At 35.5% G+C, this 27,976-nt stretch overlaps 2 long non-coding RNA genes across 2 annotated transcripts; one reads left to right on the forward strand and one right to left on the reverse strand.

Moving 5' to 3' along the window:
- Positions 1 to 255: 255 nt before the first annotated feature.
- Positions 256 to 630, forward strand: LOC119076769. Its single transcript, XR_005087694.1, has 2 exons — positions 256 to 288; positions 350 to 630. It is a non-coding gene; the product is annotated as an uncharacterized LOC119076769 (long non-coding RNA).
- A 23,131-nt stretch (positions 631 to 23,761) lies between these two features.
- Positions 23,762 to 24,113, reverse strand: LOC119076771. Its single transcript, XR_005087695.1, has 2 exons — positions 24,047 to 24,113; positions 23,762 to 23,961 (listed from the first exon to the last, which is right to left on the reverse strand). It is a non-coding gene; the product is annotated as an uncharacterized LOC119076771 (long non-coding RNA).
- Between the last annotated feature and the right edge of the window lie 3,863 nt (positions 24,114 to 27,976).

Genomic DNA, 27,976 nt, shown 5'->3' on the forward strand with positions numbered 1-27,976 from the left:
AAATTTTTAGATGGATCCAGGCTATTTCTCCAGAACGTTTCAACTTCCAACAGGTTTTTGAATGAATTCGGACTATGTCTAGCATTTCCAATCCAATTTAAACTTTGCTAGCCCTGTCCTAACATATGTTATCTGAAATCAGTTGCACGATTTAATTTTGATGGTCACGCTAGTCACGTAATTTATACGTGATCACGAAAATCTACACTCAAGCCACTCGTGTGGTATAAGTATAACTAGCAGGTAACGGATCGAAATTAATCTAGTTTGACAACTGAATTAACGAATGTGAGAAGTGTTCTTGAGCAGATTATAGAAACGACAATTTTTGCTAACAATTTCTTTTCAGATGTTCCCAAGCAGACAATTTATCAACTTACTCATCATCTCTGGTTTTTTGATTATTACTCCCTTAGTAGAGGGTATAAATCAATATGACTGCTATTATGGATGGTGTCGTTCTTGGTGTAATACCAAAGAATCGGGATACTGGTGTTACACAACAAAAGGTCAAAAGCTCGACGGAGGATATGTTAAATGCAGTTGGAGTGGGGAATGTAAAGAGAGTTGGCAATGTGCTGGGGCTTGTTATAAACCACGCCTGTAAATAAAAGAACTTGAGGTGCTTTAGCTCAGTTGGAAATTTTTTTTTGTTTGCTTTTAGAACCAGAGGATACTTGTTTTGAGATAGGCTGATCAAATTATCTAGATATGCCGATCACGCAATCTTATAGTTAGGCTGGTTGAACTGGTAAAACTTCATGGATCACTTAGATCCACACACTGATAGAAAACTTAACGTTTGATATATGGCTGCCAGACATTCTTTTTCTTACCTTACTTCGTACACGTATGGTTTCTACGTGTGACATGTACATTGTACACATTCGACGTATAAACACGCTAACCATACGTGTCCGAAATAAAGGCAGGTAAAACGATGTCTGGCAGCCAGTTATACGTGACGTTAACTTTTCTATAAGTTATTCAATAGGAAACCTCCGTTGGCCTGAAGAGGCGCCACAAATACTTCATTCTTTTCTTCATTCTGGTATATATCAATTAGGGAATGCATTTACCGTCGATTTTGAAAAACCGGGAAACGGGAAAAACGGTAAATGAGAAAAAATTTCCCGGAAAATGAATAGTTACATTCTGTACTCGTTTAGACATTTTTTTGGATGAGTTGGGAGTTTGTAACTTGCACCGATGACAAATGCTTTTATCCTACCCCAACTAAGTGGCTTATTGTGCTCGCGAAGCCCTTCAGAAATGAGTTTACCGTTCCTTTATTTACATTTTTCAGGATGATAAAGAATTTCATATCTACATATTTCAACAGAAATATCGGAAATCGATCGTGTGAACTAGTTTCAAAATTTCTGTTGGACAGTGTAAAGATTGAATTTTTTACTATGCTGAGCGAGATGCTGAGAAAGGAAATAAATGAAAGGTAAGCTCCTTATTGAACTGTTTTCATGAATTTTTGACGGACGTTGCTTCAATTGGTTTCTTAAAGATGTAGTAACACGATCTTCTAAGCTTCGAATTCTGTAGACTTTCTAAAGAACATCAATTTCAGAGTTGCAAACTTAAGGCTAAGTACAAATGACACATTTTGTGTTGCTCAGATCGACAATTATGCTGCATTTTCTTTTGTTTGGACTGTGGTGAAAATTCAATTACAATAGAAATTACAGCATGATTGTCCAGCTCAGCAACGCAAAATAAACTGATCCTTTTTTCTCAGTCTAGGGCTGATCTTGAGGTGCAATTTACGATGAAAATGTGATGAAAATGTTCAACGAGTTCAAATCAGATGCTGTAGTGCAACGAGAAGAATAATTCAATTGAAGGTATTATTGCAAAGGAAAAATGTAAAAATCATTCAATTTTTGAAGGTCGGTTAACCGGTAAATGAAAAAAAAATCCGGGAAATGGTAAACCGGTTAACCGGTTTTTCCCGGTGTTTAATTTCCCGGTTACATTCCCTAATATCAATAAAACGACATAGCAGTGAAGTTAGTAATTTGATGACGGGCTAGAAGTACATTTATCTATAACGTGACAACATTGTGTGATTTTTGGCCTCCTAATTGGGTAGACAACAATTGGCCTCCTAATGCAGTTGCTAGATAGCTCCTCAACTAGACCTTTCTAACAGCAACAGCCTGACTTCTATTGAATTGTTAAATTGTGTAGACATTTTCAGTTAAAGGGGTTCAAGTTACCTGTTTCCTGTAGTATTACCTCCTAATCTACAGTGAACGACATCTCAAATGTCTCACTGTCAAATTTTTCTGAGAATTTTATTGTGTCATTGCAAATTCACAATGACATTCTCTGAAAAAAATGACAGTGAGACATTTGAGATGTCGTTCACTGTATGCCTTCCAGTGTAATACTTTTTCTATTTTCTTTATACTTATTGCGGCGCGTTAGATATTTTAGGTCAATAATTCGACACGGCAGGCGTCAGGCACAATGGAGACATTTTAAGTTTTACAGATGGGTTAAAATTGACGATTTATTTTTGGATGTTTACCAACTACGAGTACCACAATGTGCGAATGGCCAAAGTTAGTAGCAATAAGCGAATTCCATTGTTTCCATTGTGAGTGTATAGGTTACTTACGGTAGGTATAGTGGTCTTGAGCTCTTTGTGGCAAACTGTAGTCAGAATACGGAAGCTGATAATCCTACAATTGATCCGATCCAAAAGTACTTGAGATATCGATGCGAATCGAATTAATTTTATTTCTCAAAATATAGTTCCTGCATACATTTCAATCCTGCAACTTAGTCAGCTTTATCGTCCTTAGAGACATAAATTAAAGCATTTTCTTCAGACGAAATGACAAAATTACTTTGATCTTTATATGCCATAAAAATTGTAGCAATCTACGTCCATGGTTGGCACATCAACCAAGAACGGTTATATACATATGGGAAGCACCCAACATTGTCATCGCAGTAGATCGGTGTTCTCTCCATTTCGTTATTATGCATATTTTCCGTCATATATAGACAATCTTTGAAAGGACTTCATGCCTCAAATTTTATATCACATATATCCCATCTCTAGAGAGCCCACTTTGCGTTGTCTATTGGGTACCATGAAAACGATGAAAACGCTTTAAAGGTTATAGAAAAAAAAATTGTAATACATACATTATATCTGGAATTCATGTGCGGTAACGTAAACTTCTCTCTTCTGGATCAAAAATACAAAAATTATGCCGTCCTGGAAATTGGTATGCAAAAAGGGGATCCAAAACAGAAGAGAAAAAAAAGAGCAAAGGATTTTTCAATTCAATTTTATGCTTATTTCATTTCCCTTTTTCTCTTCTTATTTATGGTGGATGGTAACCATTACTTACCAGGGAAAAAAAGAAAAACAAAGCACAGAGGTTTTTTTTTGATCTTTCGTTTCTTTTTTTTTAATATTACGGTTGTTTGTTTTCACAGGTCATGAATTTCATTATTTTTTTTCGTTCGTCTAAAATATATCAATAAATTTTTATATATATTATTTTACCATCACGGGTTTAAAACTTTATGCGTGAATAATGCCTATAAACATCATTTTATGCAAATAAAATGAACAAAAAAACAGAGGTTCAAGGGTGAATATCGGTGAATATTTTCTCTGTGTTTATGCATAAAATCATAAAATATTATGTTCGTCTTGTGTATTGTATTCTCATTGTCTCTATATACGTATACGCATACATATATTCAAACATAAATCTCACAGAACATGATATGCTAACATACATAAAAGTTCGGGCCCAACAATTCGTATTGTATAAAGCTACATATATATCAGACATGTGAGCCGCCGGAGTTCCAGCCTTTGCCAGTCATTTTTTTCCAGTCGAATCACCAGGTGATAAGCACTATAAAATTAGCTAAATTCAGCCAAAAATCGGGATTATTAGAAAAAATTGTTGCAATCAACGCACTTCAAGCAAAATTGCTTCTAATGACAGCTGCCAATAGCACTGTAATTTTATGTGAAAATTTGTTCCAATTTTTTTACGGTACAAAAACATTATTTCGATACACTGTCGAGATTCAGTACTCTTTTTAGAGTACAACCAATACTCGGAGTGCGTTGTTGCAATAAATGTCTCGGAAAGAAAAATGCTATTTTATTAAAGAGCTATTTAATCCCAGAATCGTGTCACAATAGGGAGAAAGAAAGTGATATTCGGTAAATCACGGATTGATTCAGATATTCACGGGAATTACGAGAATGGTGATGATCTTAAGAACCTATCACGATAGCTCTAAAACATATCACACAAAATTATGACGTACGTCATGTGTAAAACTAACTGGCCTTGACGGCAATGTCAAAATGACATAATTCGAATATTCGAACTTTAAATTTTGATTTAGTTTCATTCATAATTTATTGAAATTGTAGTCGAGACCGGTATGAATTTTTGTATGCGTTCTCGAGGCCAGCTGGGTTTAACTGAGTTGAAATGTCTATCTCGTTAACCCTGTTTTGGAAATCGTTTCCGAAACTTTGTCTGACGAAAATCGGGGATTTTAGAAATCTTTGGAATTCCGATGTTCATTCATTGAAGTTATACCGCACCCCGGGATATCCCGGAATGATTATGAAATCAAGACAATCTCTGATCCGAAGGTTTTGCAGAGTCATTCACTCCTCGGTGCAATACATACAAATAATAGACTCTTCACTCTTCAGGCCACTGTATATCTCAGTTGAGTTTCGGTAATTTTTGTTATAATCTCGGACCTTATTTAACTGAATTTATTTTAAAAACTTTTTATTTTAAACTATCTTCACCATAAGGCCCTTGTGTCAGAAGAAGTTCTTCCTTTTCCGTTGGCCAAAAATGTAGTGAAAAAGACGATTTTTTTCATTCACAATCATCTAAGATAACTGAAAAGCTCGAACAACTTAAAGCGAGCGGACTAGTGATCCGACTACCAGCCGGATGTTATAAACGTCGCTGACATTTTTTTCCCGGCTATCTGTCACCGACATTTTTCCACGGCTCTCACGTCTATACATAATATCTATGGACTGTTTCCATCGGCATAAAAATGCGGCAACACAAATCTAAATACCTAAACAAACAAATTTATTGCAACTGGGACAAGAGAAGAACAAAAATGGAAATGGAAAAATGTTGCCGTAGAACTTATAACACAGCATCATCAAATTCTTGGAGCTTAACTGCTTCTGCACGTGTTTATTAATAAAATGTTTAATTAAAAATATTGTTAATTAAAAATTGCTTACACGTGCACTTTATTATGATGTGTATGCGTGGATGATGCCAGCGTTAGAGGATATAATACGGCAATGTGTGCTGAATGTTCGGTAGTCGTTTAATATTATTATTATGATGATATGATACGTTCAGGCGGTTTGTTTTATGTCGGATTAAAGCATAGTGTAGAGACTTTTATTGAAACACGACGCTTATGTGTAATCCATTGTGCTATTATCGAAGTCGAACGCTATATTCTCTATCTCATTCCCGCTTTATAAGCGATTTTCGAAACAATATCGTGAGCTCCATGTACACAACGCACAGGGCGAACGAAGCTTTTTTTTATGATATTAGAGTAGAGAACTACAACATTTGGGACACAACTCATAAGCTCGGCCGCCCTATATTCAAAGGAAAATAATCCTTCAATAGCCAAGCTTTCTACCAAAATAAATATAGAAAAATAAGGCGATTGGGGGTCGTCGGAGATGGTTGTTCGTGCACAGAGTCATGTACCATTGACGTCAGGAAACCACTCAATAACAAATCATCAAAACAATATTTCCACCTCATCTGTGCCCGAAAATCACAAAAACCAGTGAGATCGTCAGGGAGGGTCTTTTGCGCCTCAATTCTTGTAGTACTATCATCAGTGCACCACGCACCACGCTGTGTTGATTCCAATCCACAAACCTTCAATGCCATCTTATCCCCCTAAAGTACAATTTTGCCTGATAAATAACCAAAAGTTCTTAGCTCCCATCCTAACTATCAATATCGTAACGTCAGTTAGATCACACATGTAAACATATTGTTTTTCATCCTGACTGCTTTCCAGCAATTATTTCTGGAAGCCACTTTATTGATTATACCAACGCACTTCAAGCATGAGCGGTACTCTAAATAGGGTACTGAAACACTGTCACGTTTCACAAAACTGTAAAACACTGAAAAAAATAGGTTTCATCCAAAATAGTACTCTATTTTGGAGCTATCGACTACATCACTTTTCCTTGAAGTGCGTTGATTATATACTCCAAACGTAGACTCAACATCAAATGACACAGAAACTATGTTCCGTTTTCGATCAATCTTACCTTGTTTACCTGTTTACCCTGCTGCAATTCCTAATTAAATACTCAAGAAAACAATAAAGTGGTAGAAAGGCGAGCAATTAAGGTTGTTATGTTTGAAAATGCAGTACGGACGATTTATTCAAAATGACTTGTAAAGTCTTTGGTCCATCTTCTTGTGAATTCAAGTGATGCATTTCATTTAGTATTACACAAGTATTCCTATGTGTGCATACAGTCAGCAATTGCGAATTTATTAGTCGATATTCGACATTGATTTCCCTGGAAAATTTGTAATTTGTTATCCGAATGGCTTCGGTAGGTTTTTGATCCAATGACTTGAATTTTGACTTTCTTCTTCCACAGCTGGTCGGAAAAAAACCGTTTGAATGTAAGAGAATATTTTGAAAAAATTTTGGCGGGTCGAGGTCAAAAAATAATTTGGAATTGTCTCTGAAACATTTCCCCAAGATTTTTCCTAATCTCCAAAAAAAAATGAAAAATATGGAAAACTTGACCAAAAATGTTTTAAAAAAATTAACAAATTTGTACCTTTTATACAATTCAATTTTTTACCGCTACGCGTCGCCTTTGTTGCAAATCAACAATTACTCCATTCCGATCCGGCCCATATCTTTGATTTCAACTTAATAAACTAAACACTGATGCAACATTTAAAGTCAACTAACTCATTACCCATCATTTACACAACAAAGTGTATCGATATGCAATAATGTTGTCGTCGATGCCATATAAAACTGCACGTACAGAGATGGATCATTTTCATTCACTCGTAAATTGTAATAAGATTATCATTAAGGAAAAGTAAATTTGAATGTGACGCGCTGTTGAGAGGTTTCCAAGATAAATATAAATTTAACAAAGTACATCGAGCTCTCGTAAAACTCATTACGTTAATCAATTAAAACTTTGTTATTAAGTAAATATTGTTTGAAGGAAAATTATTATCCTAGAAGATTAATAAAAATCTACGTTCACACTGAATCCCTACCATTACAGATTGCTTAAAACGTAAAACCTAACCACATACAATTATTGAATAATTGTTTGAGTCACAAAACTGATGGAATTTCACCAGGGCTGGTCTGACTCTATGGGCATTCGGGTGATGTCCTGAAGGAATTTTAGATTATGAAAGGCGTTTTACAATTTTTTTCTTTAAACACCGCCCGAAGAGATCTTTCGAGCCAGTTCGGCTCTGGCCTCGACTAATTATTAAGCTTGTTAAAATGTAATCAAAGTTCTATGTGTAGTGAAAAATCACGAACGAATGATGTGATCAATAATAAAATTTTCGTTTAGATGGAGCGTTCGTAGATTTAAGGTTCGGAATATAAATCTCTCTTTAGAGACTGCAAGTTGATTGTATTTCTCAATAAAAAGTTATTTTTTGGCGAAGTAATCTGATGTCGTCATAAGAATGCAATTTTGGTGGATTGAGTTTGTTTCTTTCGTTTTAATTGTTCCACACGTATTCAATGGAAGTAGCGCTTTTCTTTACGGTTCTTCAATTCCACACGTACGTGTGAGTGAAAAGACACTCTTTCCTCTTCCTTTGTTGACGATCTGGAACAATAAAAACTGTAGAATGCTAACCAATTAAAAACTTTAATTGAGTTGAGTTTATGCAATGGAGCTGCGGGAAAGAACGAATGTTTCGGGTAATTTGTCGGGTTTAAATTTATTAGCATTTTCTGCGCTGCATACTGACAAAAAGTTCTGTTACGAAAAAAACTACGAAAGTCTTGTGTAACCTTATCTAAAATTGGTGAGATTAAAACTCAAACGGGAAATCATAAGATAGTTCTCGTTCTCGTCCTATAAAACAATATGAGAGTTGAGGAAATTAAAGCAAAATGACGATTACCTTTTACCGGTAAATAACATTTTCCTAACCAGTTCTTTCCTTCGAACAAAATCACGTTTTCTGACAATTTTAAGGAGTTCAAGCACTAATGTCTGATTTCCATAAATGCAGTCATTATATTATGGTGTAAATGGGAAGTGAAATTACAGTTTTACTAAGTTGGAAATTCTTTTAAGAGAGAACAAAAGAATTTCTGTTGAACTTTGTAGAATTCTCAGAATGAACAATATGGACCTTTGAATTAGCAACAAAGTTTTTAAAGTATGTTGCAGTAAAATGCGTTACAATGCAGTTGAACACTTTAAATGAAAGAGTGGTTTATCGATGAATTACTTTTGAATAATGAAGTTAGATCTGGCACTCTCCGCCGAAAAATTGTACTTTCATATAAAAATCATCTAAAAGCGGTTTGACGACTACAATTAGGTTAGAATATCCAGGAAATAGTTATTTGTCTACCGAGCGGAGAAAATAGGAAATTCCAACAAGAGCGATGTTTACGGCCAGAGCGAAGCGAGAGGGAATTTCATATTTCTACCAGAGGTGAGCACAACGTTTTACATGCATGTATGTTGTGTTTTGCTATTTTTCTCCACAAAACGATTCGCCATTACATTTCAGAAAACATAAACAAAGTGACTCACTAGAAATGCCATTCGACCAGTGGTCAAGAAAACACAATTTTCCGAGGGAAGAAAAAAATGCAAATTACAAATGTTTATTTTGAAGAGTTGGTGATTGTGATCTTAAGCCGAAGGCACGGATCATAATCCAACTCGTCAAAATCAACGTTTGGACATCGGTGCATATCATTTTTCACGTTTCGATGCAGACCCAAACTCCGTCTCCGATCTTATGCATAATGTTAGTCTTAACACACAGAGACATATAAATTATTTTACATGCTCCATGCGTCGAAAACCGTACTTTTCATGTTTGAAGCACGTCTTTCGACGCCCCCGTAAAATCCATTACATAGCTCGGGATAAAAGTGAAAAGTGTCGTTTTCGTGTGTTTATGACCTCGGCTTAGCCTCGGATCAAAAAAATTCACACTAAAACTCTACTTTTCATCTTTTTATCGCTAGTCATGTAATAGTAGATTACATTGGATGCTACGGAGGTAGTTCATTACATGAGGGATCAATTTTGTGATACGAGCCGAACTCACAAGTGTGGTTTTAAGTGTAGAGTTTGCATATCCGAGCCGAAGGCGAGGTATGCAACTACACGAGTCAAAATAACCGTTTCCAAAGCGAGTTGCTTAAAACCACACGAGTGAGTTCGCGAGTTCACAATATTGATTCCGAGTGTAATGAACTACCAAGCAGCATCCAATGTATGCTGTTTTATTGCCTATCCACCCGGAATATTGTTGTTACGAGTACATTTTCATGTCTTGGGTATAATTTTCTGAATTTTTCCACCACCGTCTACCACAGATACGTTAATAACTATTCAATGCCTTTTTGATACTAAGCACAAAATGGTTCTACGGTATGCCTACAAAATGCTTTGTTTTTGTAACTTAGTCTAAGCTTTTAAATGTACAGCCGCCCATAAAAAATTACGAGATGACGGACCCAAATCACTGGTTTAAGACATTCTATTGATCGAAAATGTGGCCAAACATATAGTTCTGGCTTCCGGGCAGCTCAAACAATTTTTTTTTCTTATCGAAGCTACAAACGGCCTCGGCCTACAAAATGCGGTGTGGGTGTCATGACAAAATTAATTAATTAATTAAAAGAATCTACGTATTTTAGAGACATACCGTAGAACAACTTTTTGCTTAGAATTAGGGGCCAAAGAAATGGTCTTATGAAGTCCTATAACCTTGAGAAAGAAATTTTTTGTGCTTTACCAAAAAAACTTCCTTTGTTGTTAGTCCCTAGATTGTAGAAATTGAAGTTGACACTGATGCTTATAACACATACATTTATTTATAGTTGTTCCAACCAATGGACACGAAAAAGCCTTCCCTGAAAAATGCCACATTTCCAAAAAAAATGTGTCTAAAATTCTTGCAAAAGAAATTTCACATAAAACACCATTAAAACCACATTAATTAAACATTTAGTCAGAATTGTTTTCCAGGCCATGTACTTTTTAAACCGAATTTCATACATATCTGACGGATAAAAAAACATTCCAAACTTTGAAAACATTTTTCACATACACTTCAACAATTAATTTTTAAAACATCCCATAATCTACTATACGGGAATTTTCAAATCCAAGATAACTAATGACCTGGCCTATCTAACGTTATACACCCAGCCTGTACCTATTTTCTCGTTTCAAACGGAACCATGTATATAAATATATGCCAAGTACGTATAATTTAAGTATATATCGAGATGTGTGTTAAATTGCAAAAGATTTCGAACATCCCTCGGTTTGGAAATAGTCGTACGATCTATTGTGTGTGTGTGGGATGTTCTGTGTGGATCTTATGTGTGATGTGGGTATACACATCATGTATGAATTATTTCTCTATTCGACGTCAGACATCACCTGTGGTAGCATTGTGTAAATTTATACATATATTATGTACATCGGCTTTACCGGCGGTCGATGTTAAAGTCTCAACCTTTTCCCCTCGAACAAAAAAGGGATGTCGGTCAAAAGCTATAAGCTTAAACTCTTTTCTTCCTCCTTTTTTTCAGTTTATCACCTGACAGAATTTTTATTAAAGGTTTACAATAAAATGGAAATTTTAAATGTTATTGGGTGGAAAATAACGGAATATTGGATTTTTATGTTTGAGAAAATAACAGGGAAAAAAATATATAGATTGAATGGCATCGGAGGAGAAGGGGGAGAGATGTGTGAGGATTATTCCCTAGTACATCAATATATATACTATTGTGCACATACATATGCGTATAATAGGAACAATCTTTTTTCTTCTTATTTTTTATTTACTTCAAAACCTCTTACACTTTTTTTCTTCCTAAGAAGCTTAACTGTATCATATAGACGACTGGAAATGGAAATAACATTTATCGAGAAGACGTATAACAAAAAAACACATGTGGAAGATATTTTCAGTTTCGTGTTTTTATTCTTTTTATTTTTAAATGGATCAAAATATGAAAGTGATCTCCGTTTGATAAAATAAATAAAATTTCGAAAAGAAAAATGATATAACTATGCCTTCTCGAGAATGGATTGGAAAATAAGTCGTTCTAAAGTGGAGGCACAAGGTCGAGATAACTCAATTTCGTTTTTTTTATCAATTTATTTTACAATTCCCTTCCATGCGAAATTGCAATACATGATTCAGATTGAAACGAACAGAATCAATCAAATGCATGTACGAGGTCAAATAAAATTTCATTTCACTTACGTTGTAAACATGGAATATATTGTGAATTTAGTTAAACCGTTTACAATAGCTTTCGTTGTATGCAGGTACTATTTTTGGGAAAATCATTTCCCATATTGTTCTTAATTTTTCCAAAAATATTTTTACATTTTTTTTACAGAGGTAAACAACGGCTTTCACAGAAAAAGCTTCCGAAGTTTCAGCGGATGGGAGAAAATGACAATTTCCTTCTTGTTCGTAAAATGGTGGGTTCAGCTATTTTGGATGAGAAATGATCATTTTCACACCTAAAATGACGGAATACCAAAACTCGCTATTTACTTTATTTTCTTCAAAAATGCGGATTTTCGCAAAGAGCAAGCATGCAAAACGTTGAGTTCACCGCGGGGAGACATAGGAAATTGCACCAAGAGTGAAAGTTTGCGGCCAGAGCGAAGCTTCTTGGGTAACAAACAACTATTCCACTCAAATGTATTGAGAAATTTCGTCTCACTCTGACAACTGAGAATTCAGTGGAGAAAATTTTATTTTGTCCCCGCCATCTTTAGCTAAACATTTTGTTCCCAACTCGAGCAAAGAGTCGCTTCGCTCTAACAACTTCGCTCTTGAAATTTCGTATTTTGTCCTTTGATAAAAAATTTGTTCAAATAAGGGAAAATGTTGAAAATTGCATTTCGAGCAGAGCCTATTTTAGGGAATTTTAAATTACCGAAAATTCCCAAAAATTACTAAAAAATTTCCTAAAGTAAATTGGGTAATTTTTGTAAACTTTCAGTAATTTTAAATTACTAAAATATGACTTCGAGGGTGCTGTTTGCAGCGATGACAATTTCCAATTTTTCCCTCTAGGTAAACAACGTTTTTCACAACAAAGCCTTCAGTTGTCCAGAGAAGGGGAGAAAATGGCTATTTTCTCGCCTATAATATGAAAATGACTATGTAATACTTTCAATGACAAAAACTCGTGCTTTCAAACCGCATATGTTTTGTTAACGGCTCCCATTTCATTAGAAATTGGAATTAGCATATCAATAGTTTTACTATCGAAACTTTTACTTCTTTTGTTTTATGTATGATCTGATATTTCTAGACCCACAGTTTCTGACATCTGCTATCGAATTTTTGAATTTTTTTCACAGTCGAAATTTTTGTCGCACGTATAACGACTGGCAATACCATCAAATTTGTGGGTCTAAATATTATATGGAGTTGTAAACGAAAATTGTATAAAAAAAGAATTCGGGTCGGGTTATTAATAATTTTTCGGTTGCGGGCTATTGGATTTACAAAATGTTTCGAAACAAAACCTCGAGCCCTCTCTTCTCTACTTAAAAAGATAGTTTTATGATTCAAAATCATTGATTTCCAAGTCGATTTCCACAGAGACTCTTCACAGTTTTTGCAATTAATAAAATGAATAAATTCTAGAAATATCGTGAACAAACAGCATCTGTTGAATTGGATATTAAATCCCACCATCAATTTAAGCTTTTCAATAGAAAATTCAGCAAAGTTGCTGAACAGAACAGCATAATATTAAATCCGTTGAGGGTTAAGTCATTGTGAAAATTACCTCCTCGCTGGTTATATTTAATGTTATCCGCAGAACAGTTTTGAAACGTTTAATATACCTGAATTGAAGGACAGCACTGCCATGGTTCTGAAATTATTGTCGGGTTTCGTAAATAATGTCGCAAAATATTTAGGTCGTCTATCATATTGTATCCGGTAGGTGATGGCTGTAGAATACAATGGTAAATAAAAGTGCGAGTGGGCGCCCAATTAATAGCGATTATAGCAATTCGACAGAAAGCTTTCAGTTTAAATTGTAATTATACTGATGTAGAGAGTCTATAAATACATTCTACGTTGAAACAAGATCTTCATTTTGTTTCGAATGTTGCTTTTAATTGTAGTTTTAACTCGTTCATATAATTCCAATGATGAATTGAGCATCGAACCATAGCAGATGCTATGAAATTCAGTGAAATTAAAACAAAATAATTCAAAAAGTCACGAGTAATTGTTGGTTATGTTTTCAAGGGAAACGCTGAAGGGGATGGCATTAAGTTTATGAAAAAAATGGTTTAAAAACATGGAAAACTAACAAGTCAAAATTACAATCCGATTCTCTTTATTCGATTATTACGGATGTATTATACATAATGTGTACGAGATCTAACTTCTTGGGTGGGTCAGGTCCCTTGACTGATCAAATTTTTCAATGATTCCAGTCTTAGTTTTCTAAGCTGGTTGTTTCAACATCACAAAATTATGATCAGATTAAAAAACGATGTCTATTTGCTACATCATTGATGTTATCAAGAAAAGAAACAAAGACTCTTTTGGGATGTAGTTCTCCACATTGTTAAACCAGAAGTACAGAATTTCATCATTCGTCGGAATTCAAACATTTTGAAAATCGGGTAATAGTCACTCAAGTTATGGTGGAAAAACACTTAATAATAAAAAATATATTCGTCGAGTCTCTACCCACGCGTATCGTGGGAAAGAAGTGACCCGTAGTAACAAGGTCTGACAGGTTTTTCTTTTTTTAGTGGCTTTATGGCGGCAGAGGAGCTTTTAGAAGTTCTCCGACTAGTCATATTTTCTCAATTTCCTGTCACAACCTTGGACAGCGACGGCCAACGGCATCCGTAGTATCGTTGGATTCCTGGTGGACTACTCTCTACTATCCATCATCAAACTTGTTTGGTCGCTGCTGTCCAAGAGATTCCGAAACTGAAAACCATGTACTGATTTTCAATGTCTAGCGCTTCCACACACGAACCTTTCGACCTTTTTTGGGTATGTATCGCAGCGTCTTTCTAAGCACTACAAACCTGCACACTTCCAAATAAATCGTCTGTTTATTGGCGAAATATTTCAACTTTTAGTTCACAAATAAATATTATTCAACATGCGACTCAGCTCACTTTTAAAACTCAACTGCCAAAAACAAAAAGACAACCAGAAAAAAGTTGTTCCACAAAATTGTCAGGGGAGACCAACGATTCTATAGAGTGTTCCATTTCGGAGATGGTTCAAGTTTGTCCCACGGCATCTTCATATAAAAAATACCGAAAGTGAACACGTAACTCATTTTTTGTATGATGTCCCACGGCATAAAAGTGAACTATATCCGAAATGGAACGCCCTATAGAGCCATCGATCATTCGGATCGGATGTGGCTTGAATCTCAGTTGTTCGATACCTTGACAAATTCATTCCTAATGAGTTTACCAATTTTTTTAAGTGAGCGGTCTAAATATTTCGGTAAAACTAAACTTTTTTTTAGTAAATGGATTTATAAATGTGTCACCCCTCGACTTAACCTCAATAATTTTCATTTTTAAAAAAGTTGTCATTCACGTCGAATTAATATACCGCGCGTCTAAATGGCTTTACCTCACCCACTATGTCTGCCTTGGAATTGAATTATTTTCATACTTCGTATGGGACTAAGAGAAAAGAAAATATGGAATTTCAAACACAATAAAGCCGTGCTGCTTTATTTGATTTTAAATTGGTTTTCCTTTTAATAAAAATGTACCTTCACAACTACCGTAAACATAATTCCCTTTGTGTGTAAGAAGGACGCATGTGGAGCTTTAGTTTAGTGAATAAACAAATATTTTTATTTGAATTATACTTTAAGATAATGACCAAATTAATTTGAAAACTTATTCAATCTTTGGAGAATCTGGAAAATAATTTTAATATTACGCAGACATATACGTACGTCGTTCATTTAACTCCAGGGTAGGAAAGTTTGATGAAATATGGTATTTTGTTTAATTATTCTCATATAACTTGTTGTTCATGCAAGACTACAGTCAAATTTTCCATTCATTTCGTTGGATTTGAAACATCTGCGAACTGAAGGTAAAACCTGATCAGCCCAGATGTACACAAATCGAGTTAATTGTTTTTATTTCGAGTTAATCAAATGACATGTCGCTGTCTCGCCTTAATTAAAATACCATAACTCAGTTGAAACCCGTCACACAAGCACATATAATGAATGACGCAGCCTCTTCCAAAGTGGATCAATTTAATTGCGCTGAGTAATCAATTTTTATTCACTTTGAATGTGATCAAAATGTTTATTCATCTGATAAATCCGATAAACTAGTGCTGCTTCGGGACATGTGCAGTGTATGTGGCTTCAGATTCTTAACTTAATTTCAGAAATAAAATTTCTTATTCCATGGAGGGATTCTTTTGAAAAACAATCTACCGAAATCGAACCCATTTTCAAGTGAAGTGAAGTCTTTTTTACGTGCCATAGAAAGGTATTGAGTAGTGCAAGGTATTTAACTGAAGAATCTTAAACCACTCAAGAAAATGTCAGATGTGCAACAGTGCAACATGTGTCAGTGCGACAACTTTCTTTTTGCCCTTGGGGGGGTTTTACCCGATATAAAAATGAAAATGACTCTTCAAAAGCTCTGGAACTAATTTTTTTGCTTACTGCCCTCTCAAAGTCTCATTCGAGAGAAGAAAGCAAAAAATTACTACACTGGAAAATGGGTCCGATTTGGGTAGACTGTTTTTTAAAAAAATCCCTCATCGTATTCATGGTATTTAGAGCAGACACAAGACAATGTCTTTTTGCACATTATATGTCTCTTAACCCTCTTGAAATTGTACACCTCAATTAACTGGTTTCGCTATTTCCAACAGAGGTCAAATGACATAGATAATGGGGTAATGTGCAAATCTGAGTAATCATTTCCACTGCATCGTATACATTTTCATTTTATCAAGATGCTTTCTATTTGAAAAACTTTCTATTTGATGAAAGTGTTGAATTCGAAGGAATTTTATTTTATCAATGATTAAAGAGCCATGGATTGACACGAATGAATTGTGTACATCAAACATCAAAGGCACTATACGCATGCTAATGTAAACTGTGTGAAATGAAAAGTGCGACATTTCATGAAATACCTTCAACTCCCATGTTCCTTCAATACTGAAGTAGTACAATGACACGATACCCAACACAGAAAAACAAGCCGGACTTTCATATCTTGCAAGTTGCAACAAGTTTAAAATATTCAGGAAAAATTGACAACGTGTCAGGTGCTGAGCTCTGATTTGCATGTCGATATAAAGCGAGAAGTGAAAGTCTCTCATTTTCACTGAAAGTTTTCTGTTCAATTTTTTTTATATTTATTGAAAATGAAGAACAGGCAGACTGGTCGAAAATTTATCATCTGTTGATACAGATATATGTGTTGAGCTCCTTCGTAATGGTGATTAACATATTCAAAAAGTAAACGATTTTGCGTCAATCTGGTCAAAGTACTTAGATAAGAAACGACAAATCACATCACTAAGGCTCGGAACAGGCCAGGTCTAAAACCTGAAGCTCACATTATCGAAATATGATTAGAACTGATCATGAATTGAAAATTTTCACCTGACCTGATTTATCTGAGCTTTTACAAACTTTCAGATTTTAGATAAATTGAAGTCAGATCAAATTCAAATATTCTCAGGTTAGGTTGATCTGAAATTCATGTTCAGATCAAGGGGTACCTAACCTGTTCCGAGTCTTTAACTTTACCACGCTGATATCAATTGCAACCAATGGTATTTGGTTAATAAGACACTAATGCTAATAAGAAAAATCTTATTTGGCAAAAGCACAAAAATTTTCGTCAAGTTTGATTTTCTAGTAAATTAAACAAAGTTACACACGGATCCAAACTTTCATGTTACACAATGTGTTTAAACACTGAATATAATGCAGACCCTCAACGGATCAGAGAAATTACTGACTTAGACTTTTGCAACATGACGGCCCTAAATACTTCCAATTCACCACTAAATACAACTTGACGCAAACGAATTTTACATTAAGTCCGTCATGTTGCACAAGTCTAAGTTAGACAACATACGAAAATGAATTCACCTGAAAATTTGGATCCGTAATTTCTCTGATCCGTTGAGGGTCCGCATTACCTCTAGTGTTTTAGTTATTTTCATTATAAGGAGAGAAACTACGAAATTACAGTATACGAGTGAATACGTGTGCCGAGAGAATTAAAAATAATTCTCTCGGCATACGAATTCACACACATACTGTGATTGAGTGTGATCTCTCCATATGATGAACATAATTTTATTCGCTTTATGATACGAAAAACAGAAAAAACAAAAAGAACAAAAGAAAGTGAGAGAGTTAGCTCCGCCTTCGTTTACATCAATTCAAAACAGGTCGCATACGAGTAAAACATCATCTATATCCCTAGACCTGTTTACAAGGTCTGCTCAGAGAGAACTAAAAAACTATGGTTTCCGATAACTTTTGGCGCGTGATTTCGTCTGTTTTCGTATCATGAAGCGTGTAAAAATACTTAAGCTTAAGGCAAGGTTCTGCACAAGTTAAAACACTTCTGAGTTGATCACGAAGGCGGTGGCTGCCTTCAGTATGTTTATATACCTTTTTTTATTATGTGTAATTATGACACGATGGCACATCGTGAGCCTAATCATTCCGTCATGAGATTAAATACGTTTGGGTCTGACATCTTCAGTTTTCGTCGTGTGCTGAGAAGACGAGTACACCATTACACTCTTTTTTTCGTAAAAAAAACAATCAACAAACATGAATTGGACATACATACGTACACAACACAATGTATCGAGTAGGCAATCAACAAATCGCTGGGGTTTAATTAATCTTACGCCGACGATTATTTGGTAAGTTTTATTTTTGTTTGGTATTAAGTGCTATCAGAACGGAAAACACACGGGCAAAATTAGAACTCCTATCACACATAGTACCACACCAGTTCCATATTCTCTTCAAAAGAGTAAAAAAGTGATTTTCTATATTATTTAATTTTGTACGCTTTAAACGCCCCGTGGGGACACATTGTAAATGGTTTGTTGTATTTTTGCTTTTTGCACCATTCGTTTTCAAAATTCCAAACATGCAATTTCAATTTATATCTACCATGTCAACGTATAACATCGTAGTGATGCGGTTCTGTAGAGTTAGAATGAAATAATGCTGAATGTGTGGCTGGTACAAAAACTTTGATTTTATTAAGTGCTTCTCCTCAGAACGAAAAAGTTTTGAATAGGAAATAGGAGAACTCGTTTTTGTATCGAATCTTTTTCCATGTTATTTACTCAACGTATACAAAATGACTTCCCTTTTATTGGAACAAAATTTCAAAAGTTTATTACGGCACAAAAGCAAATTGATGTTAGTTTCCATTTTAACAGTGAGATGCAGTTGAGATTGGTAATAGCTATAAAATTCATCTACGTCCTGATCAACCTGGATAGGTCCACACATCCTTTCACAATTTAATCATCAAAATGAAAATCTAATTTTACTTTTGCTTTGGCATTTGAGAAGTGTGTTATACACAGCCTGTCTCTTTCATAGTTTTATCATTGATTCTGCTATATAAGAGAGCAACAGACCAGCTCATCGCTCATTAATGTCATCGTTAATTAATGTCGATAGCAGACGACTTGTAGGCTTCTACGAGGCTCAATTGTTTTCAGATCATCAGGTACCCAGGACATGGTAGACTTAGATATTCTTCAAATTCCGTGGCTATTCCAGTCCATGAGGAATTTTTATAATCTTATTAAACTTGTTACACTTAGTGTAAAGGGGAAAAATTGTAATAATTTGTTAATTGGTCACCAGAGCGCCAACAGATCGTAATGGGAATTCATATAAATACAGAAGGTTGGTTGGTTTGATTGATTGTGAGGCAGTTACTTTAATCGCAACTGAGCACTGAGTCTGAGACCATTCTTTGTTAAGCCATTTGTGCTTTTCCTCAACCAAGGCGACTATCATTCTATCATTGCTGGATACAGCCCTAAGATTTCTTCTGATGCTGATCGAATCTCCGCCTAAAGGTAGACTCAGATAATTGAACGCAGAATTCATTGTGGTTTCGTCATTAATGTCATTCTTCTCTGTATGGTTCGTATGTTCGTACTACAAAAAACGGATTTGCTGAGGACCGTCGCTTTCATGCTCTACATTGAGGAATAATTTATCCTCACCGGGATTTCTGGGTAGACGGCTACCGCTGAGCCAATCCGTAATGTATATCATCTGTGCATGAATTCGTTTGCGTCAAGTTGCAGCTAGTGGTGAGGTGAATTCACGGGTATGCGACTCTGACTTTTTTTGTAATATTGCGTCATGCGTTAGTAGTTGTGTATTAGTAAAATTATAAGATGTCATTTGCCATGTAACAACTGTCGTAACGATATTCACACGCAACCAACTTCACGTCAGTCAATTAATAAACTTCCATGTTTTGTATGTTTTGATATTTTTTAATCGTTGAAAAATATTGCTGAGAATACGGTGAGTCAAATTTTGTAAATAAATAATGCGTTTAGCTTACGATTTTTCATTAAATCGTAGATGCCATTTATATGTTGCGTGCCGGGATGCGGTGAAAACGGGAAAAAGTTTTTGCATTCGTTTCCAAAGGATAAGATACAATGCCGAAAATGGATTCAGTCGACTTGGTGTTTTTATTTAAACAAAGAGACGGCTTGGAAAACTCATTACAAGATCTGTCGTAAACATTTTCTAGAAACGGACCTCCGAAACGGAAATTTGCTGAAAAAAGGAGTTGTACCCAGTCTCATGCTTCCGCACTCAGTAACCATGGAGCATGACTATTGTGAGAGCACGTCGATGGTTCTAGCTACGAATGCCGGTAGAGTTTCGTTGGAAGAAACAAACATAAACCTCGATTGCATTATGACAGAGTTAGTGGAGACACGCCAAGACGAACATTCAACCGGAAATTCAGCAGTACATAACGAAATGAATGAGTGCATCGAGAACCCGACCGAAGAAGAAATTCATCACAACATCGGCAGTGAGAGTGAACCAGCTGACCAATCGCTTCGCAATCCAGAAAAAATTATTGCTGGCAGCTTTAACGACGGAAGCATCACCCATAAAGAGATCGATGCCGAGACAGAATCAACGGTATCAGCTCGCACAACAGAACCGAAGTTGAAGACGAAAACAAAATACGATCCAGTTGCTCGAAAGATGAAGTACCTGCTGAAACGAAACAAAGAGTTGTCGAAGAAGTTGAAAGATAGTGAAGCAGCGAACCTAAAATCCAACAAGAAATCGAAAGTGAAGCGAAAGATCGATGTGGTTCTTAAAACGTTGTCGTCTCAGTTACCACCAGCGCATTACAATTTCATCAATCTGCAATTAAAGAACACCGGCAAAGCTAAAAAGGGAAATCGGTTCACTTCCGAAGAAAAAACGCTGGCACTCGTTATTTACAAACAGAATCCAAAACGTTATAAAGAACTGCTCAAAATGGCCAATCTCCCGACGAAAAGAACTTTAATTGCGCATTCGGCTAGTATTCGATTTAAAGAAGGAATCAACTTGCATCTGATGAACTTCATCAAAGAAGAAGTTTCCGAGCTACCTGAACTGGACAAAATGTGCACGATTGGTTGGGACGAGATGTCACTAACTGCGAATCTAACTTTCGACGAAATTAAGGACTACATTGACGGCTTCGAGGACATAGGATCAAAGCGAACAAATGATTTCGCAACGCATGCACTGGTTTTCATGGTGAGGGGCATTCAATCTCCATACAAGCAACCGATCGCATATTATTTGACACAAAATCTCAACGCTGCTGAATTGTCTGAACTGATCAAACTCGTTACTGAAGCTGTGATGGATACTGGTGAGTTACAGCGAAATTGTCTTTCTCCTCTCTATTTCTTCGACGAGTTAGTTTACTGTAATTATGCCGAAGTCTAATTAACACAGCGAAATTTTTCAATTTTTTTTAGGTCTGAAAGTGATTGGTTCAGTATGCGATGCCGTTGCAACAAATAGAGCTGCTGTCAATAGACTCATGTATCCGAATTCTCGCCGATCAAACACAACAGGAATGCTGTTAGAGTACACTATAAATGGTACAAAAATTTGGCACTATTTCGATCCACCACATTTGATTAAGTCTGTGCGGAATAATCTATTGACGAAAGATTTGAATCATTTGGTATCCTTCAACGAATTGAAATTTCGACGGAACGGTGCTCTTGTATGGAACGAAAAAAACAAACAACAGAGAACAGCATCTTGGAAGGATGTAGACGATTTTTATCGATTCAATGACACCGGACTGTTTAATTTGATCCCGGATATCACACCCGAACATATGAACCCCGTGAAACGGAAAATGAAGGTTAGTCTTGCAACCCAAGTGTTTAGTGGAACGTACGGACGAAACATGTATTTATGCGCTAAGCGGAAACAGTTTTTGAATAATTGCATCGGAACGTCCGCGGTTTTGCTTTTCTTCAATGACCTTTTCGACAGTGTGAACGGCGGTAATGTTTCGCCAACGGACAAACTTGTCGGTGCCGTAACAGCGGAATCGGAGCACTTCAAATTTTGGCAATATGCCATAAGAATGCTCGACAATATGAGCTATACCGAAAATTTGACAACCGGACGTCCCAACCAAAGCAATGTATGTAAGCATTTTGTTTCCACACTGAAGGCATTTCGTCGAATATCTGAACATTTGTTTGAAACTGGCGTGAAATCAATTGGTCTCCGTCGTTTTAATCAGGATGGATTGGAGAACCAGTTCTTCAAAATACGGTCTTATTGTGGATCAAATCCCAAGCCAAATGCTCGGGATTTCAGAAACGCGTACACAACATCAATTTTCAATAACCAAATGACTAGCCATTCGATAAATGCCAACTGTGAAGCTGATGACGACAAATATGTGCTGAAGAATTTACATGTCCTTTATGGCAACGACACAACAGACGATTTCGGGCTCGGTTCAAATAAAAAAAATGGTGAATGTGTGAATGTGAATGCAAATACGGTACCAGCGCAAACTGGTCTATTCGACAATACTTCTTTCGCCGAAGACGAGGCACAGAATTGCGTATCCGCTAAAATATGCAAACAGTTAGTCAACAAATTCAAGTGTGACTCTTGCTTGGTCACTGTTGCCGTAAATGCCAGTAAGAAACCGATTAAATGTATTGAGCATGACATTATGCGTAAACAGTCTTCATCTGATGGCATTGTCTTGCCAAACCTTGAATTTATCAAATGCATCAAATCGATGTTGTTAATTGTACAGAAGATGCTACCAGATGTGTGTTCAGAGAAGAATCTGAAGATGAAGTTGCTTTCAGGTATGATAATGATCTCTAGTATATTTCTCGTCACAGTCTTTTTAACAATGTCAACTCAGATCGTATAAACTAAATTTTAAAATTTCTCTATTTCTCAGAAATAGCGAAAATTTCATGAAATTTTCATGAATTTAATTTTTATGAAATTGCTTCCCTATCGCGAAATTGTGGTATTTTACCACACTTCATTAGACATAAACTCACTTATTACACATTAACAAGTCCTATAAAATTTTACTGTTACCATCTACTTTACAATTTAGGAATTCCTGATAAAAAGAATTTTGAATCAATTGGCTGCGAAATTCATCGAAATGAATTTTTTGATCAAATGTGGAAATGTACTACCAAGCAAGTGATTGAGAAATTTACTACCAAGGTAAATAGAATTTTGAGCGGAAAATATACCATTGCCGACGAATGTATTATCCAAAAAAAAGCTCTAGAATTTAAAGTGAAGAAAAAACATATTGGAAAATACATTCCACCGCTTGCGCAGTAAATTTCCCAATTTTCACTTCACTTTAATTAATTGATATCAATTGACCCTTAACCGTCCAATGTATTATCCAAAGAAAATGAACGGCGCTGTTGAAAGCTCCAATTCTGGAAATTATTTTAATTATTGTGATTGACATGTTAAGTTTCGTGAATTTGTTGTTAATTTTATTTAAGTTAATTTTTACTGAACTGACCAATTCCATGTGTTGATTTTAATTTTACGTTTGAATTAAAACATTTGTTGTCACTATCTAAAAAAAACGTCTTTTCTGTTAACCCTACACCCGTATCCAGAATATACAAACTAACGAGAACGCGAGATTTATTGAGTAACTGTTACCGAAAAATATATTTCGTATTGTTAATCCCTTATGTGTTGGAGCGGTTCAAGCTTGTAAATAACAAACATTATTAAACTCAATGAATTAATGTAATCAATTACAATGCCTAGTAGACATATAGATTATGAATTACAGTCTCATACCATTAATTTGGCATCTCCCGATGCCATTCAAAAAATTGGAGTAACTTTGTCGAACGAATAATGTTCGAAGTTACCCTGCCATATAAACAACCTTTACCGCCGAATATATTATCCAAATAAAATAAACGACGAAAATTAACAATGATTTCTAGGTTGTAAAATTAATGTGAAGGGAATCGCATCATGGTGTAATTAAATGTCGCATGTGAAAGTCTGTTGAGTTTTTAAAAAAACGAATTTTAAATTTTGCCTCTAAAAAATTGAATAATTCGTATGTATTTTACAATAGGTCACTAACTTCATTCTTATTGCTAATACCAGAAGTGAGAGCACTGTAATTGTATACGGTTAGAGTAGTACAGATATAAAAAACATGTGCAAGTAAACTGACATGTAATCTCATACCCGTGGGTGAATTCGATTCCATATGCAAACTTAGAAGATGCGACCACATTTAGTTAAAGGAAAATATGATGATGGCAACATCACAAAAATGAATTCACCTGAAAGTCGGAATCCGTATTTTTTCTGATCTTCTGAGGATTTGCATTACGTTTAGTGTTTATGTACTACTTTGTCCCTAACTGTATTTTAGTACGAAATTTCAACTGAACGAAAATTGCTCTACAATTTTGTATAAAAATTACGCCAAAAATTAGTGGTTTTTTGCGATAACGACCCCTACGAACGGTTTAACCTCCTCATATCAAAACCTTGACTTTGTGTTTGCATGAAACTTTTAAGCATCTTTCATTTCGTCTGTTATGGATGGAGCTATCGATTGTGACTGTGAACCGTGTCGTTCATAAAATATGTTACGCTACAATCTCCGTTTTCCACGTCTATTAATTTTCAGTCCCCTGTATGTGTAATATTTCCAACTCGGTTCGACAATGAAGAACAATGGCAACCCTCTCAATAATCTCCTATCACATTGCAAAACCTATAGCTGATTTGGCAATTTTAAATTCGACTTTGCCAGCCATATGGCTCACATAATATAAATGGAAAACCAGATAATATATTCGGTTAAACATCGAATTAGAATGCGCAAGTGAGACCCCCATTAAGATTTCAATCGGTTTTACATGAAATGTATTGCATAATAATGATGAGGATACGCAAAACTGATAGTTCACCAAGTAGCATAACGAAATATTCGGATTTTCGTCCGAATAATAAACCCAAAACAGAAATTACGATAATAAACCGGAACACATTCAAACCGACAAACATATTGTTATCAATATGTTTCTAAGTTGAAAATAAACTCCATTTCCAGCTCCCAACACTGAAAATGTACATTTTCATGTGCATCGAGTTCACATATGTAATTTAGAGACAAACATCGAATGTACATTCTCTAGACACCATATTCAGTTCCAGCCTCTACGAAAACATCTCTAATTATGTTCTCGGAACATAAGTTAGAATTTAGTCTGCCTTGTACTTGGTGTGTGCTCCCAATGTATATAAATAATAAAATCGATGTTTTTTGTCCGTAAACTTCTCTCATTTCATATCGTTTCGATGGATAGAACATACTCGATACGGTGGATAATATACAAGTTATGCCATTTTAAAGCGAAAAACGAGGACTATGTGTGGAAACTGTATAATGTGCATACCATAAACCATGTTAAAAGATGATTACTTTCAAGGCAACATATTCGGTAATTGATAAGAAACTTTTGGTACTTGTGAATATCCGCTGAAAGTGTAGTGCTAGTAGTGGTGTTTAGTTGACGATATTCTCCATTTGCAAAACTTTATAATATTCCTTGCGAAACATGGAGAATGCATGGACCAAGTTTTGATTTCGAGTAGCATTTTATTACCATGTTGGTTGAATGTCTTCAGTTCTGGATGCTCGTTTACGATTGTTCCGAACACTTAAAACTATTGAGGAAGGAGCTAAAAGTTTACCAAAATGATATACTCGACATTTATAACTGAAAGCGAATATAATTGGGAGTATGAATGCCTTTTCAGTATCGTTTCATGACTGAATTTTATGGCTATTATTATAATTAAATCAAGGCCATCAAATGTGGCAACGGTAGCAAATTAGGCGGACATCATACCATAATATACCATCCGTTTGCATTAGTATCATTTCATAAATTTTGGTGTGCGGAGAAAAAAAAACCCATTTCGGTCAATAGACGTACTGTGTGCTTTATTGCTATTTTTATCTGTTAAGACTTGGGGATATATCGATCGGGAGAGTGTGGAGCTCTAGGTTTCCATATATTATTTGAAGGGTGTATGCTTGTGCTAATTCATATACAATTTTTACATTGTGTATTATAACGACCTGAACAGATTCTTTTTATATAAAACGATCGACTGACTGCCTCCACCACATTTCACGAGAATGATTTTTTTTCCTTCGTCTTCACATACAGTTTTGTCGAAATGTTTAGCATTAGAAAAGGTAAATGCGGAACGAATAAACCCTAATGACCATGAATTGTAGTGACGGTTTCGTTTGAAAAGATTTCGCTTCGTTTGAAGCTGGAACGTATTAGAATATGTTTGTAGCTACTTATTTCCTTGCTATATTTGGATGTATCGGTAAGATCGCCAGTGGGAATAGAAAGGACTGGGTTAATTTTATGGTTTCCATGGGATTAAGTAATTTAAAGAGTAAAAAAAAAGATATTCAGACGTATTACAGATTTTCCTTCAATTTCGTTCACATATGTTCATTCGTTGAATGCATATAACTTGTAATTTCGGTCACGCTCCTGTGCACAATCCGGGAAAGTCGTTTGTGCGAATGAATATCTTTGATTGTTAAACGTCGGGAAATTACGTCAAGAAAAATCTTTACAACAAATAAAGTGACGACGCAGTATGTATTGTCGATATGAAACAAAAATTTGGGACACCGCAAGAGCTGTGTACAGATTGAAACATTGAGTGATTGTACAATCTTCCGATTTAATGAGAAATTATTGGTGATTACAGAAAACAAAATAAGGAAGAAAATACGAACGAATCCGGAAGGAAGACGATCTATCGGCTCTTATGAGTAGATCTACTACTTAAGAGTAGATCTGGAAACCTTATTACAATATCGGCGAGAGTCTTGTCATCATTCACTTCTAATAAACTTTAATTACTTATTTATCATCATTTTTAATCCAAGCGGTTTGGGCTGACCTCCATTCGTTACGATCCTCGGTCCCACTTTCCAATCTGAAACGTCAGTGATTTAGTATTCCCGACCACATAATCTTGCCATCTTATCCGCGGTCGCCTTCTCAATCCACATCCATCCAATTTCCTGTCTAGAGATTTCTTGGCTGTTCGGTAAAAGTCCATCTTTGGCACATGTCCATCTGAACCTTGTTAATTTGATTTAAGCTTTGGAGCGAGTCTTACCTGTCTTTTTTTTCAGGTTAAGAGTGATATCTCTGCTTTACTATAAACCTATTATATATTCGTAGCAAGCAATTGAGTTTCTGTTCATTTTGTGAAGTCAAAGAAATGAGGTTTTCCACCTATTACGAAGTAGGGGGAAAGCAACATTTTCAAGACCAATGACCGCTCGGTTTAGGACAATTTCGAACTGAACATGTAATTTTGATTTAGTTTATTTCATTTCCATCGCTCCAGCCTATTTGAAGACCAAAAACAAGTTGAAAACACTGAAAAATATGGGTCTCCTGGAGCGACAGTTTACTTCGACTAACTTTATGGCTTGCAACAGAATTTATCTGAGGTTTATTATATGTGGAACGAAAGAGGGTAAGTCCAGCTACAAAACCCTATAGTCAGTTCCGCGGATAAATTCTGTTGCAAGCCAGTAGGACTATCCAAACATTGACCATATATTGAAACATAAGTCCAGAACGGATGGCGGCCCATACCGATGATTATACTCTTTATGAAGGTCTGTCAAAGGCCTATATTCCTACAAATTTTCAACCAATTTTCACCACCCCTTGACATGCTATCACTTTTCACGTGTTCACCCAGAAAATGAGAAACTAACAGAAAAAAGAAAAAATACCTATTTCTTAGAATTGAACGACGATTCAAACGAGCTATAGCTTGCCTGGATTGCCGAACCATTGTTTTCAAATTGGTTCAAGTTTTGGCGATATCACTCTTAACCGGAAACTTGCTCTAGACCTGAACTTGAATTTTCAATTTTTGGATTCACCTGAAATGCTTCGACTTTCGACCCGAATCTGACTTGAACCTGAATTTTCAATTT

Source organism: Bradysia coprophila, unplaced genomic scaffold (genome assembly GCF_014529535.1).
Source record: "Bradysia coprophila strain Holo2 unplaced genomic scaffold, BU_Bcop_v1 contig_232, whole genome shotgun sequence".
Taxonomy (NCBI): domain Eukaryota; kingdom Metazoa; phylum Arthropoda; class Insecta; order Diptera; family Sciaridae; genus Bradysia; species Bradysia coprophila.